The sequence below is a fragment of the Castor canadensis genome, chromosome 1 (assembly GCF_047511655.1).
Source record: "Castor canadensis chromosome 1, mCasCan1.hap1v2, whole genome shotgun sequence".
Lineage (NCBI taxonomy): Eukaryota > Metazoa > Chordata > Mammalia > Rodentia > Castoridae > Castor > Castor canadensis.
In genome coordinates, this window is record NC_133386.1 from 7,862,777 (window position 1) to 7,879,472 (window position 16,696).

The window sequence follows — 16,696 nt, forward strand, 5'->3', positions numbered from 1 at the left end:
GGACTTTTTTCTAAGACGTGTTTAATTTCTAACTGTGACCTGGCCAGGGGCAGTACCAGGCTCCCTGTGTGCTCTCTACTTAAAGTACATTAAGAAGAAAAGTTCACAGGGCAGTCCACAGGGACTGATTGGACTGTTCATGCCTGTGCAGAGGGGACAGCAAAAATGTCATCCCATGGGGCCCAACTGAAGTCTGTTTAACCACAACGCAAAACGGGGTGCATTAAAAACTTTTATTGAGGAGAATGATGGAGGGGGTGAATTCAACCAGGATAAATTGTAAGAACTTTGGTAACTGTCACAATGTACCCCTAGCACAATAAAAATAATAAATAAAAACTTTTAATGCTCTTTTCTAATTATAAAACAATATGTGTTCATTGCAGGACATTTGGGAAATTCATACATAAAACCACTACTTAAAATTAACGTGATTTAACAATTGGGATATTCCCTTCCAGTCATTTTTCAATGTCTCACACATTCTTTTTTTAAAATTGAGATTTTTTTTTTTTTATATATAATCTACTCTGGTGTCCTGCTTTTCTTTACCACCATCACACTGCGACTTTCTCTCCCCTTAGTCCTTACTTTAAAACCTTGACTTTTTTCTTACTATTCGGGTGTGGCATCATTTATTTTTAAGCCTTGAGCATACCATTGCTTCTGACTTTTCACCATTGTTTTAAAAAACAAAGCACTGAGCTGGCGCCAGTGGCTCATGCCTATAATCCTAGCTACTCAGGAGGCTGAAATCAGAGGATCACAGTTTGAAGGCAGCCCGGGCAAATAGTTTGCAAGACCCTATCTCAACAAAACCCTTCAGAAAAAAATGGCTGGTGGAGTGGCTCAAGCGGTAAGAGTGCCTGCCTAGTAAGTGTGAGGGCCTGAGTGCAAACCCCAGTACCACCAAGAAAAAACCAAAAACCAAAGGACTGTCCCCTCTTATCCAGAGATAAGTTTCGCGAGCCTCAGTGCATGCCCTACTGCCTCCTCCATAAGCTGTTCAGATCCTCCACATACTTTCCCGTGATGGTGCTTAATTTATGAAGTAGGCACAGAAAGAAATTAACAATAACAATAATAACATAGAACAGATTATAATAATTCACTGTCATAAAAACCTATGAGTTATTTGTTTCTGATATTTTTCACTTAATATTTTCAGGCTGGTTGACTTGAGGTCACTGAGACTGCAGAAAGGGACCACAGACAAGGAAGGGACTACTGTGATGGACTTTTTTTCTCAACCAGCCTGGGCTGGCCTCAAAATCATGAACCTCCTGCCTCAGCCTCTCAAGTGCAGGGATTATAGGCATGTACCACCATGCCTGACTTTTTATTTATCAAATAAAAATATTTATTAAAGTCTGGATATTTATTTATGAAGGCACCATCTACCCAATGCCAAATCCATAATAACAGCAATAATAATAGCAAAAGAAACAAGGACAAGTTATTTTCAGAAATGCTGCCTCTGTCCCCACTTTCTTGTGTGAAATAAATGACTCAAAACCACTACAAATAAACACTTCTATTGATGAAGGGTATAACACTTCACCTTGTGACAAGAGGGAAATTGAGGCATGTCCCTTTATCAGAATAATAGAAATGAGCCAGTTCATTTGACATCATAGCACTTGTACCCAAGTCCTCCAAAAGGAGTAAGACATTTTCTCATTTTCCATGACTCCCGCACACAGGTGCTGCTCTGGAACCCCACACCATCTGCCCTCATTTCCATCTCCGGGATGGTGTCAGAGCCTAGACACTGTCCTCCCTCTGGTCCTCTTAGCTGAACCTCTCCTTACACTGCCCTTTGAGTCTAGGCTCCATTCTTAACCCCTTCCCCTCTTACTATGTAATCCTTCCTGGGTGGGTTGGCCCAGCCCCCTCCCCCTGTATTTCAAGTATCACCACATGCTGACAAAATCCAAACATACTGCTATGTGCAGACATCTCAGAACATCAGGCCTGAATATCTGTGGCTGAGCCTTCTCATGTCAGCACACCAGCCTAGACAACCCAAAACAGAAGTCAGCCCTTCCCTGCTGTTCCCTGCCTCCTCCAGTAACCCTGGTGTTCATTTTATCAGGCACTAATCTTGTGCACTCCTGCACCAGTCCCTAGAATCAGCCATTTCTCCAAGAAACCTCAACCTCTTTCAGTAGAGAATGGTATTTAGAAGCCAAGGATCTGAGTGCTGTGTGCGATCATTGCTGTTGCGATGTCACTGCGGCCAGCAAAGGGATATATATATATACACACACACAGGTATATATGTACATATGTATAAATACACATGTATACAGGTATTTAAACCAACAGCTCTGATTTGACCCACCATCATGAGTTCATTGATGATTCCTCGTCTCCATGCTTGTAACAGCCTCCTTTGATAGCGAGGCACCTGGTTCCCATCATCCTCCCTGAATTTACTTATGTGACCAATCCACCTGGGTATAAATTACCTCTTCCCAGCACCTTCTTAGAAGCCCTCTTCTCATAGTTTGGCCATTTCATTTTGTGACAGGCCCCCTGCTTCCCCCTGCCCTAGAACACTAGCAGGAGTTCTGACATCCAGCACCAGATCCCCTCCACCTCCCACGCACGTCCCCTGCCATGGCACACCGCTCCCCCAACTCAACCCTGCTGGGCTGCCTTGCTCACCTGCTCAGGCTCCAGCACCATATACGCCCCATCACAAGCCAGACTGATGAGCATAAGGGCAGTCATACCACCCCCAGAAATCAAAGTGATTGTAGGCAGTACCACATCTGAGTGCAAGCAATTTTTTTTTTGCGCAAATCAATGGAAGTCTTTATTGCATCATTGGTTGTGTAATCCAGGATCTTGTTTCTATAGTTGGACAACTCTTAGATCTTACTATCAGGCTGTTGAATTGTTCCTTTTTCAGAGACATAGACACCTCCAAATTGCCTAATATCCTTGTGTGCGTTTTTCTAAACAATTAGAACTTGCTGATTCAAAGCAACTGAATTTGAAACAAGTTCAATGTTGCTTCCTTGAAGGATAAATTCATCTTTCTAGGTTTGAAACACCCAAGAGACAATACCTGGCCCCATTCAAACCTGCTGATGTATTTTTCACCCAAGAAATTTCAGATTTCCACAAGAGACCTGTTGTCCAGAATAATGAGGCTGATGAGAAAGTGAGCAGCCACAGACCTCAGTCTTGACAGGAGCCAAGTGTGACATCACTGGTGTGAACCTTTGATTCCATCCATGACTAGAGAGAGTGGCACTGGAGGCTGGCTCCCTTCTATCTCCCTACCATTTGTCAAGCCAGAGCCTCTGCTCTTCGCTTCCAAGGAGGTTGTTTTATGTGGATGTGATTGCAATCACACCCTCTGCAAGCTTTCTCTGGGGTCGTTCACCTGGTATCACCATGTGCCCCTTTGGCATGATGCCAGCATTTTCTAGAATGTCAACAATTGCTGAGAATGGTCTTCATTCTCTCAGTAGATATAGCAAAGATCACAAAAGAGATTTTGGAAAGGGCTTTGACATCGTTCAAGTTACAAGAGGCCTCTGCTGCCTGTGCCTGAGGCTGCCTGGCCTGCCATCCACTTTCAAACAAACTGATCACAGATGCAAGCCATAAGCCAAGCAGCGTGGCCCCTCTGAACCTCAGCTCCTTCACATAATTGGTATTTTCATGTATTTCTGGGAGGAAAGCTAGAGAGTGAAAAGCTGGCTGTTTGCTAATGTGGGTCCCATGGAAATACCAAGCTGAGATAATGAATCAGTCAGCAGGGGAAGCAAGCATGGTGGTTTCCATAGCTGTGGAAGGATGTGGGCTTGCAGAGTCTGTGCTCTGGCAGGCACACCCGAGATTGCTGGTGTTTTTACCTGTCAATGAAAGCGAGAGGAACAGATGGACAGTGGAACAGTAGCAAAGGCGAGGAGAGCCATGCCTCCATGTTTGCTCAACCTTTCTCCAGACACCAAGAAGCAGACATCGCCTTCCACAGTTCTGTTCTCTTGAGCACAGTTTTCCTAGCCCACCACCTCACTTGTAAAAGGAAGAGAGGAGAGAGACAAGAGAGAAGAGAGGGGAGGGGGAGAGAGAGAGTGAAGACAGGGGTTGGGAGGAGAGAGGTGAGAAAAGAGAGAAAAGCCAACAATGTCAGGGCTTGAGAAGTGGGCTCCTAAAGCCTCCTCTCGTTCCCAGGCAACCACAAAGACAGCCTGACCCTAGGCCAGACCTTCCAGCTGTGTGGATCCAGAGAAAAGGGCATATTCTCCCTCTGTGTGCAGCAACCTAGACAAACAGAAACCCATTTGTGAGATGGAATTTCCATGGCAAGGAAGGAAGCTGCAGGGAATGTGCGGGGCGGGAGCACCTGTCTTGTGTTAAGTGCATCTTTCTCATCTTCCTAACGCCAGGGCCACCTGTGTGTAGAAGCAGAGGCTTCTTGTTCCCTTTCCATGTGTGCAGCGGGGTGGATTTAGGGCATTGGTCTCAGAGGGAGAGGAATTTTGTGCAGTTAGAGACATTTGGCCTGTCTGGAGCTATTTGGGGTTGTTAAAACTGAGAGATGATGCTAGCAGCATTTACTGCCTAAATATCCTACACAAAACCGGACAGCCAGCACAACAGAGAATCATCCACCCAAATGACCACGGTGCTGGGGCTCAGCTACCCTGCCCCAGAAGTAGGCTTGGGCCATCTATTTCCGGACACACAGCGATGGCACAGCAGCCTACACACTCCGTGCCAAAGTACCCTGCCCACCCAGGCTGGGGAATATTGCTAAGACCCTCACACCAAGACTGAGACTGAGCAGGAGACAAGACACCTTCTCACTGCCGGGCTGCACAGGGCTTTGTAAGCAAGAGAAGCTAGTATTGATGCTGGTGTCCTCCAAGGAAGAGCAAAGAAAAATCTATTCAGCTGTTCCTTGGCTGTACCCAATGGCTTCTAGTCAAGTGACCTCTCCAGAGGAATCAAATTCTATCCCCACCCGTTCAGCCCCCACCTCTTTATCATTCATCACATTGAACGAAGCAACCTTGAAAACATCCAAGCCCACCATTCCATCTGCGAATCGATCCTAAGATTCTTTCCCCATCATGAGTCTAAAGGAAAAAGCTACCGCAGAAGTTTCAGCCCTGAAGTTGAAAAACAATGTCTGGGAATGGTTCATCCAGCAGAGAAGCAAATTTTCCAAAACGAAGGCGGGAGGAGGCTGAAGTTTTTGCCAACACACACTGACAAGCAAACATCTAACACCCTGTGAAAAGTGATCAGCACGAGACTGCTACCCAGACAATAGCTCACTGAAGGGGGATGTGATTCTGGTTGTCAGGGGTATCCAAACGATTAAAAATTGGGGTGCAAACTCACGGGTGTCCTTTGCTAAGGGTCAGAGGTGAAAACAGGGAGACCACTCCTTCGCATCCCGTGGCCTTGATACTCCTCCAGTTTGCGGGGTTACTGGTCCCAACATCTCCAAGGATGGCTGCAGCCTCCGTCTCTGAAGAAATTGGAGCTGTTCTCCCACTGCTGAAAATATTTGAGATGTGCCAAGCAGATGGTCCCACGCTTATCGGCAGAACCGTGCTTCAAATGGTATCACTGGTGACACACTCAAGTGAAAATCCGAACGCTGAACCAGACTGGGAATGGCGCTGGGGACAGTGCAAGGTGGCTGGCCACCTCGAGCCATGAGGACCAGCCTGGGTGAAAGAGAAACATGCCCTAGAGAAAAGCTGCACAGAAGAACGGAATAGCTAGAACTACTCAAATTCTTAGCACAGGCTAGATTCCTCGTCACATGACCTCCGCTGAGTTCTTCACAACTGGGTCTTCTCAACTGAAAAACGGAGCTATTACATTACCTTCAAAAGGGTGATAGCTAAAGGAGATTATGTCTTAGACCTGCACGGTAGGGGCCACATGATAACTAATTGAATATTCATTCCCTTCCAACCAGCCCGGTTTAGGATAGAAATCCAATCAATGTGACGGAGAAGAGAGAAAGCAAGAGAGCCGGATTCCAGGGATGGAGGGGGGGGTGGGTCTGCCCCACGGCAATGTCCAGGCTGCTTCTTAGCCTGCGTCGGACCCTTCGTGGGAGCAGCTGTTCCTGTTACATGCAGATTCTCATCCAGGAAGTTGGGACACAACATCAAATTACTTTTCCCTTGACCTCTGGCCCCCTTTCTTGGGGGGTGGGGCAAGAGAACACTGGGTCACCTGGATCTCAGGTAGCCAGGTCCTGACTGTGCTTCCCCTTATTTCAAGAGGATCCCTCCAGGCACGTTGGCAAAGTAGCAATGACCACGGAGGGCAAGATTTCTGCCCCATGTGGGACATTTTCCTCGGACTTTCCACAAGCAGCAGGACAGAAGGCCCAGGGCAGGAGCCAAACTGCTCTGCAGGAAGCCAAAGCTGCCCTGACCTTCCAGAGGGAGACAGGGAAGAGGGGCTTTCCCTGAAGGCCTTCCAACCACAGCCAGAAGAAGGCGAGGGTCAGGGCAGCAGGCACAGATTGAGCGAACCATCGGAGCAGGTGAGTTCAGGCCGGGAAGTGGGAAATACATTCTGATTACCTGGTTCGGATGTTCCAAGGGAGGAGGACAGCCTCCTGGAGAACTTTGTTTCCCAGGAGACAGCCAGAGACTGAAAAGGAGACAGAGCCGGCTAGCGCAAACTGCAAGGTAGAGAAGGAGCTCACGGTGGGAAGGGATCCGACACACAGAAGCCAACGCGATCAGGAGAGAGCTGAGGCTGGCCGAGAAGCCCCCGAGGGAAGGAGGGATGGAGAGAATAGGATGGGACAAAAGGAGCCTCCCTGCTTCTCTGTCCACATTTGCTGCTTCTCCTCTCTGGGATTGTCCAGATTTGGTGAACAGTTGTCCCTATGGGTGCTGTGAAACCCTGAGCGGAGTGACCAACTATAGAGAAGACTCCAACGTCATGATTTAAGTCAACAGAACAGAGGGCCACACCAATTTGCTTTTTTCAGCTCCTAACAGAACAGAGCTGTCTGTCTCCACTGGCAGAGGACGTTGCCGGATTCGGAAATGGAGAACAGTCACCAGGTGAAGAGCAAGCCACCAGGAAGCAGGACTGGCCAGATGGTAGGGGGAAAGTCTTAAAGGGGGCTGGCAACTGGCCAGGGGGTTCAGGAAGGGATAGCTTCCTTCCCCCAGAGTGAGTGGGTGGGGAAGGCGCCAATTGTTTTGTGACTAATTGGCATCACTAACAAAGCAGGAACTCTCACAGATGGAGCTGGAGTTTCATTTGTGATAGATAATGATTTTTACTTAGAGAAAACACAGCAACTCACTGTAAAAATAAAACTGCTTGCACTTAAGCCACAAATAGGTTGGCTATTTCTGTGCTTGGTTTGCCTTTGTGAGTAATCACTCTCTTGAGAGGTGGGAATTGCTTGGGAAGAGGGTGGTACAGAGAAATGGGTAACAGGAAGATAAGCCTGGAGAAAAGAGGGGCCTGCGGCCCCCAACTTCCACTATAGAAGCTCTAGATTGCACCTCTGTGAAACAATTCACCCCTTCTAGAGTTCCTTAGAGAAAGAATGTCCACCTTCTTCCTGCCATACAACAGAGAAACATGGCAGAGGAGGCCTGGGGAAGGGGCTTGTGGGAACAAGAGAGGAGGCATTTTAGTAACCCAGAATGCCACGGGATGGGCCCATAAGTGGTACATTCATAAATAGTAGAATCCATCAGCAGGAAGGCAGCAGAATTTGTAAGTGGCAGAGAGGTAGGACCCAGAGGGAACCTGTCCCCCAAGGCCGGAATCCTTTCCTTCCATCAGGGGGCTCCTCTTAAGTTCCAAAACCTCCCAGTACTCCAGGGGCTTAACTCAGCGCTAACTCAGGAAGTCAGTGTATCCCAGTCATGTCCTAAAATGTGTTCCTCATCTGGAAGGAACTCTGCCAGGTCCCAGATGTTGATTCTTGATTATGGAAAAACAGCCACAAGTGCTTCACAAAAGCCCACTACTACCCTCCAATTTAGGAGGTAGAATGGTAACAGGAGAGGTAGTCGGGTGTTCATTCTCCCAGGAAGATGGCTCCAGAGTCCGGCCTATAAATGCAGACCTGCAGGCAGCAAAGTTTTGGTGCACCATTCGGGAGCAAAGAGACTTCAGGTATGCCAGAAATTTGGACTTGCAAACTTGACTGAAGTGATGAGTGGCTCTGTATCCCATCCCTTTGATTAACAGGCTCTCAGAGCAGGACTGGTCCCCCCACCCGCCTGCCCTCTGGTCCTGCAACAGAGTCTTCAGATCTCAGTGACCAGATAAAAGTCCAAGATAAAACCCTGAGAACAGAACTCTCCCAGGCCCATCTGATTCCGGTCAGCCTTGGGGAATCTTCTCTGGGCTTCTCCTCAGAAGCCCCAGGGTTGGCTGGGCCTGTCCCAAGTAATGATTTTCACTTTCACAGCACATTTCTTAAACGTCAAGTCTCAAAGAGAACTGTATCTCCTCCCCGATGGGCTTTTTCCCCAATTAGGCCCAGAGGGCAGAGCACAGTGAGAACACCCAGAGGCCAGGAGACTTAGAGGTATAAAAAGTGGGCAGCTAACCCCCTGGGGTGATAGACGATGTAGCCCTTATAGATAAATCCTGGGAAGGGCATGAACAGATCCCAGAGGCAGACTGAACTCAGCACGTGAGAGACCAAAGCCCAGCTTTGAGTGCTCCCAACCTATCCCATAACTCCCAGCTCCTACCCCTCAGTATTTAGAATTTGTCCAAAAAGGGACTCTTCCCATCTAGCAATGCCTCCGTAGAGCAACAAGTGTGTGTGAAGTGACCCAAAACAGCTACAGTCCTAATCAAAGACAGCCTCTGTGCTGAGGGCCCTGGGAATACTCAGGGGGCTGCTCTCCTCCAACAGGATGGCCTGAGATACTGTCTGAGACCAGTGAAGATGGTTACAGCAGACAAACAACACCTGGTCGGATCCAAAAAGGAAAGTTTTTAGTTAACTGCCTCTCCTGAATCCCTCAGAATCACCAGGTATCATGTTTGCAGGGCTGCTAAAGTTACAGCAGGAGAAAAAAAATTAACTGATTAGGTACTAGGAGGCATGGTCCAGCACAGTTGGCGGGGGGACCAAAGTGGTTCCAGAGGTACCAGGGCAGGACTGGGAGGGGCAAGAAAGGGCACACACACCCTTAGAGAAGATATCTGGATCTGAAAACTCTAATGTTCAGGGGAAATGCCCTCACCCCTACATTACCCTCCCCCCTTCCCCTCTTACTCTGCAAATCATTGTGGAAAGGTCCCCTGAAATCGCTCAACTGGGACCCCCTCAGAGGGAGTCTGCATTAATCCACAGATAAGAATATAGGAATTCAAGTATGGTTCTCTATGATCGAATCTGTTGGATCAGCTGGGTGCTAGTGGCTCACACCTATAATCTTAGCTACTAGAGAGAGAGATCAGGAGGATTGAGGTTCAATGCCAGCCCAGGCAAATAGTTCACAAGAGCCTATCTCGGAAATAACTAACACAACAAAAGGCTGGTGAAGTGGTTCAAGAGGTAGGGCTCCTACCTAGCAAGTGTGAAGCCCTGAGTTCAAACCCCAATACCACCAAAAAAAAAATTTGAGATGAATCATAAACCTAAATATAAAAGCTAAACTTGAAAAGTGCCTTGAAGCATATTAGCCCATTTTCCATTGCTGTAAAAATACCTGAGGCTGGGCACTTTGTAAGAAAAGTTTATTTATTTTGTTGGGACTGGGGTTTGAACTCAGGGCTTCATGCTTTGCTAGGCAGACATTCTACCACTTGAGTCAAACCCCCAGCCCTGAAAAGAGTTTTATTTAATCTCACAATTTTGAAGACCAAAAGTCCAAGATCAGGAAGTCCCATCCATTTGGCCTGTGGTAAGGCCTAAGGATAGATGACATCATGACAGGAAAGCATGTGAGAAGGACCATGAGGTGAGACAGGCCAGAGAGATTTAGATGTTAGGCTTGAACTTTTATAAGAACTCACTTTTACAGGATCTACTCAGGGTTCTGTGAGAACTACTTAATTCCTTCTGAGGACATACCTCCAAAGACCTAACCACTTCCCACTAAGCCCCACCTCTTAAAGGTTCCACCACCTCAATGTGGCACTGAGGACCCAACTTCCAACACATGAACCCTTGGGGTGCACACTCTAACCATATCCAAACCATAGCACAAAGCTTCTAGAGAGTGTGTAAGAGGACATCCTCCTGATCTTGGGATAGACAAAGATTTCTTAGGACACAGAAAGAAAGTTCTAGTTATTCAAAGAGGGCAGGAAAAATAGACTTCTTTAAAATTTAAACTTTTCTGTTGATCAAAGACATAATTAAGCTGGACTCTGGTGGCTCATGCCTATAATCCTAGCTGGTTGGAAGGCTGAGATCTGGAAGATTGAGGTTCAAGATCAGCCCAGGCTAAAAGAGTTCATGAGATGCCCCCATCTCAGTGAAAATGAAAAGAAAAAAAAGCTGGGTATGGTGGTGGATGCCTGTCATCCCAGCTATAGCAAGAGGCATAAATGGGAGGTCCACGTCCAGGCAAAAAGCAAGATCCTATCTCCAAAATAACCAAAGAGAAAAAAGAGCTGGACACATGGCTGAAGCACTTTATAAATGAAGATGTGCAATAGACAATTAGCTCTTGAAAACATGGTCAATGCCTTTAGTCATTAGAGGAATATGAATTGGACCCTAACAAAATACTATTTATTTTTGACCCACCCAAATGTGAATATAAAAGATTGTGGACAAAAGACTGCTACTCCAAATGCTGGTGAAGATGTGGCATAACTTGAACTCAAACAGCTCTGGTGGGAGTGGGAACAGCATAGCCACTTTGGAAAACTGGGTGGAAGTTCTTAAACATTTGTCTTACGCTCAGAAATTCCACTGCTACATATTTATCCAAGAGAAATTAAAACCTACATCCACAAAAAGCTTCATGTAAGAATGTTCTTAGCCACCTTATCTATAAAACCCCAAATCTGGAAGCAGTCCAGATGCCAATCAAAAAGAAACTAGATCCACAAATTGAAGTATATTCACACAATGGAAGACTAGCAACAAAAAGGAGGAACCTATGGGAACATGAAACCAAAAAGCACAGTGTTGAGTAACAAGCTAGACCCAAAGATGACACAGTGTGTGGATCCATATATGTGTGTGTCTATATAATTCTGGGAGAGGCAAAACTCGCCTGTGGTGATAAAACTCTGATTATTTTTCACTGCTAACAGCAGACTGGCTGGGAGGAGACACAGAGGCACTTTCAGAGGTAAAGCCCATGCTCCCTGTCTGAGTTGGGGTTTGGTCTATGTGGGTGTGTGTATTTATCAAACTGGACCAACAGAAACAACTGAGGTTTGTACTTTTCACTACGTGTAAAATTTGTCCCAATAAAAATATTTCTTACTTTAAAAAAGTCTTATAGCTGGGCTTAGTCACTGAAATCTTCACAAATTTATTTTTTCTTCGTAGCTAAGGAAAGCAATTTGCTACTAAAACACAAAATCTCTCTCTCTCTCTCTCTCTCTCTCTCTCTCTCTCCTCTCTCTCTCTCTCTTCTCTGTCTCTCTCTCTCTAAATACACACACACATTCATGCAGAAGCACACACTTATGTAATATCAAATTTAAATGTCCTCTTTGCAAATCCTGGATTTATTTCTTCAATAATTTCAAATGGAGAACTGGAGAAGTGGCTCAAAGTGGTAGAGCACCTACCTAGCAAGCATGAGGCCCTGAGTTCAAGCCCCAGTACTGCTAAAATAAGTAAATAAATAATTTCAAGGAGCATGTTTAAGTTACAAGCTGTTTCCCAGCTGCTGCTGCTGCCCACTGCCCCACACCCAAAATTGTTACTCAGATAGTTTATGTTATCTGCTGCAAGCCTTTGGGGGAATAAGAATAGATTGGAAAATTAATTATACTCAGGAGGCTGAGGCAGAAGAAGAGGATTGGGAGTTCAAGACCAGCCTGAGCTACATAACAAGAATCTGTAGCAATAAAACAAAACAAAATTAATTACAAATAAAGGAGTTTTATGTCAGCTTAAACCAACCAAACCCCATTGGACTTCCCAGAACTGGTCCTGGATTTTGCTGGTCCACACACTGGGGAGGGTGTGAGGGTGCGGCTGACACAGATTACGTTGGTAAGTCTATGGAGACCTCGTGCCAAGTGATAAGAAAAAAAATACTAGGGATCCCAAAATAAAAATGTAACATACCCACCTTCATTATTAGCCAAAGAAATGCAAATTTATATTTGCCTTTTTCATTTGCCTAACTGAGATGGCAAACATTTAAAGATCAAAATGGTCAGTGCCGGGAAGGCACCATGAGACAGGCACTCTATGTTACTGCCTCAAATACTAATTAATAAATCTTCCTGGTAAGCAAGCTGACAGAATTGGTAGGGCCCTCTCTGGGGTCTAAGGAGGTGACGATCCATGGAGATTTAAGTATTGGCCAAATTCAGTGATTTTAATGAACAGACTGTTTCTTATCTTCTGGTCCAGCACCTCGTCTGCCACACACACATTGCCCTCTGGATTCCTCACCTACATTATAATCATGTGCTCTCCCTTGTCCAAACAGCATTTTTAAAAAATCCAGTTATAACTGAGCACCAGTGGCTCACGTAATCCTTGCTACTTGGGAGGCTGAGATTGGGAGGCTTGTGGTTGGAGGCCAGCCTGAACAAATAGTTCAGACTCCCCCATCTCCAAAATAACCAAAGCAAAATGGATTGTGCTCAAGTGGTAGAGCTCCTGCTTTGCAAGCATGAAGCCCTGAGTTCAAACCCCAGTCACACACACACACACACACACAATGTAGTTGTGAGAAAGAATATTTTTGGAGGATTGCCTTGGGACCTGGAATCTATCCACTCTGCTAGCTGTTCTAAATATCGCTCCGGGCTCAGCCCTGCATTCTTGGCCCGCATTGTTTTGGCCCTTCCTAGAACTGTAACTTTGAATTTTTCCTTTGGAGATATTCATCAGCTAGTCTTTCAGGACTCTACCAAAAAAAAAAAAAAAAAAGATGTAAAAAGATCCAGACTGTGTTCATAAGGTTGGCTAACACACTTCCCACCGTGCCTGCAGTTTCCTCTGAGATTTCTGTACCTGGAGTGGCTGACTTTCTCCTGAGCATAGACAATGTGCTCGTGTTGATAGAATACTAGAAACTGGGGAATGGAGCATTTGTTTTCTCTTTTCCTGCTAGGAAGCCTGAAGATGCATAGTTGACCTACCCTGCAAATGTACCATATGGTACTTCAAAGGAAATGCTTCAAACCACTAATGTAGTCAGAGGTCGCCTCTGTGTACCAAAATTCATTGTACTTTTTGTGCCAATAACTGTGGATTTTGACAAGCAATGTCTTTTCACCTATAATATTCTTAAGAATACTGAGGGGAAAAAAAATGTCACCTCCAAATGACAGTGACTTGCCTATTGGGAATGCGACTAGAAGCTAAAATCAATAGTAGTGACTCTGAATCGTTGCAGAAGGAACTCTAAGTTCTAAGGCAAGAGTTACTTGCTTATGTGTCTGCTTCCTCACAGAAATTAGCTCCTTGAAGCAGGAGCTGGGCCTTACTCATTTAGTATTGGCTGAGCCAAAGAATAGTTGAATAAATTATGTTTAGAATTAGTACCACAATTTTAAATATTGGTTCTTTTATCATCATTTCCTGAGTGTTAGTCAAATTTCCACAGTTAGACCTAAGTCATTTGGAGAACGAACTGCATGGATTCTTCCTTGTGTGGCCTCAGATTGTGCTGAGAACAGGGGTGCTGTCACTGATAGATGGGTTGATGAACGTTTAGCTCCCTGTAACAGTTACTAAACGTCCTGGAGCCCTGTGCTGATGTTTTACTGGACTAATCTGTCTCTTGATAACTTGCGCTTAGCTCACTGCATGACTACGATGTGATATTGTACTAATGACTTACCTATGTCTGTGGTATGCTTAGGTCATAGTTTAGAGGATAAGGACTTGTCATGCCCAATTGCATTTGCTAAACAGTTTTTGTGATGGTCGTAAAGGGGAAAATGCCAACTAGCCTAGCATTGTTGGTCTAAAATCAACATACAACATTCAAATTCTGCACCATCTGCAGGACTCGTTGTTGGGGAGTCAATGCCCAGACATTGTTGCAATGAGGGACTCTTAACATCTGCAGCCCAGAACAGCTTACTTAATATTCCTGGTAACTCCAGCTACTGAAACACCACCCAGCTATACCACATTTAGTTATAAAAGTTGTAATAGACAAAGCCAAAAATGTGTCCTGTCCACAACAGTACAAATTAAGCAAAATAAATGAAACCAACGTTCCTAACCTTGTCCCAACATTAGTTATCATTCGGGGCAGGAACATGCAGGAATTCCACGGCTATACCCTGACCATGAGCGTGTGGCCCTCTGCATCCTGACGCAGCCTTTTGATGTCTGCTCTTTCTTCATTCTGCAGACCCACCCTATAAAGTGGCCAGAAAAGCAAGATGGACAAGTTCATCTTACTCTCGTTCTTATGAGAATGTGCTAGAGGAGTTTGTACCCTTGGTCAACAGGGATAAAGGAATTTTCAGTGTTTCCCACTGAACATTCTCTCTTGCTCTGATGAGGAAGAAAATTAACAGTTGAGTGTGGGTACGTGTTGGGCCACCACAGGTCCCTAACTCTCAGTCAGAAGACATCGGCCTCGTTGTGTCCTTTGAGCCCTGAGACAGAGCTAGTACAGAAGTGGAGGTGAGAGTTAGAGGGGAAGGACGGGATCATGAAGAAAGCAGAAGTCCTCATGCACAGGGAAAAAGTACATGTCCCTGGAGAGAGGTCAGCATCTGAGAACAGAGCCCTGTTGATGTGGGTCAAACCAAGCCCAACCCACGTTCTTGTCAAGATTCATGTGAGCTATATTTAAATTCCTTAAATAGCTCTGATGCCCTGGAATTGTAGAAGGAATAGTCTGAGGTAAAAGTTCTAGCATGGTCAAGAACAGAAAAGTTCTAGATTGAAAACCTTTCCTGACCAACTCCACAGGCGTGGCTCTTCCAACACAGCCTTTCCCTGACCCTGGGCACACAGTCTCCCCAAGAGACCCCACCATCACACTCATGGCTTCCCTGGTGGAGGTGGGCCCTCCCGGGGAGGTGCCTTGCTAGAAACATATTTGGGGTTTCTCCATTAGCACAACAGGGAGCCTTAGAGCAGTGAGGCCTGACCACCTGCTGTTAGCAGAGGATGGGTTTTCAAACTCTGCTCTTGAAATGGAGTCATTTATACTTTTTCTATCCCAGACTGAGTCACAATTCAGTTACACAAGCCCCATGTCCACCTCCATCCAGGGCTTGATGTCCTGAGTTCCTGTGGGTGAGGCAGAGTGACACAAACGCTATGTGGTGATTCTCGGTGGAAAGGCAGAGGAAAACGGGGAGCAGTGGGACCACATGGGTGTTGTGTGGTCAATCCTGCTCATTTCCACTTCCCTCCACCACTATCAGCCTTGGGCAAGTTACTTTACTTCCCAAAGTCTCAGCTTCATAGTCTGTGAAATGGGGACAACAACGCACCTACCTCACAAGGCCATTGCAAGACTTAAGTGAGGTGGTGCAAGCTGTTCCCCTAGAAGCACTCACAATCTTAGCTGCTATTGCTTCTGTTGCTGCCGTGCAGTGGGCCGGTGCGGTGCACAGAATGTGTAATTTGAAAACCCATCGAACTCTCAGTAAGTCACTTCATTGTTTCTATAATAAAAAACTGCGGAAGTTGTTCTGGCTGGTGAGATATGAAGGCAACAGAGTAGGAGAGCATTGTGGTCGTGTGGTGTTTAACGTGTATTTGAAACAGTTGCAGGGCACATTTGATAGGGCTGCAGGTAACACAGTGCCACCAGAGGCTCAAGTCCAAAGTCCGGGCATGAGCAGGGCAGGTTCCCTCTGAGACTGGGTAGATCCCTCCCTTCCTCTTGAGCTGTCGCGGGAAGCTCTCGAGCCTTGGCATCCTTAGTTTGTGGCTACAGTCCTGTAATCTTGGCTTCTGTTGTCATGTGGTCTTGTCTTCACACAGCTGTCTTTTACAGTCATGTTGGATTGATCCAACAAGAGTTCACGCTACTCCAATGGGACACTTCACCTTGATTAATTATGTCTGCAATGAGCCTGTTTCCAAATAAGCCTATATCTGATACAGTAGGAAGGGGTGCCAGATATATTGGGGACTTCAATATGTCTTTTTAGGAGACATAGATTCAACTCATAAGACCTGCTTTAAATGTGCCCTGCCAGGTGCTAGGGAGAATTGGGAAACTTCAGACACTACTCAGGTAAATTCAGAGACCTCATACCCTTGCAGGTGGGTGGCTTCCTGTGTGCCCTGCTGGCTCCCTGATCACCCAGGACTCTTCTGGACCCCAACCCAGCCCTCTGAAGGTTTGTACTCAGGTAAAGCGAAGGAAGAAGACTCCCGTGTGTGTGTTGAGGGATGGTGTCTGGGAAGAATGATCTGGGATGTAAGAAAGGAAACAGTCTCCTCTTGCCATCTTGCTATGTGTGAGTAGGTATGTATTACTCACTCATGAACCTGTACACTTAAAACATACTAATTTCACTGTACATAAATTTTATATTCATAAAATCAAGTTTTAAAAAAGCAAACAAACAA

The 16,696-nt window shown here is 45.8% G+C and overlaps 1 protein-coding gene across 5 annotated transcripts in view; it reads right to left on the minus strand.

Annotated features, from left to right (window-relative positions):
* Positions 1–6,976, minus strand: part of Mas1 (MAS1 proto-oncogene, G protein-coupled receptor) — a 37,504-nt gene extending 30,528 nt beyond the window's left edge. Inside the window, exon 1 of one of the 5 annotated variants that reach the window (XR_012447253.1) lies at positions 5,371–6,026. The gene's annotated coding sequence lies outside the window, so the exon portion shown is untranslated. Of the gene's footprint in view, positions 1–5,370; positions 6,045–6,578 lie in introns of those variants that run through there. The other 4 variants (XR_012447252.1, XM_074071108.1, XM_074071103.1 and 1 more) reach the window with 4 other exon arrangements.
* Positions 6,977–16,696: the final 9,720 nt, after the last annotated feature.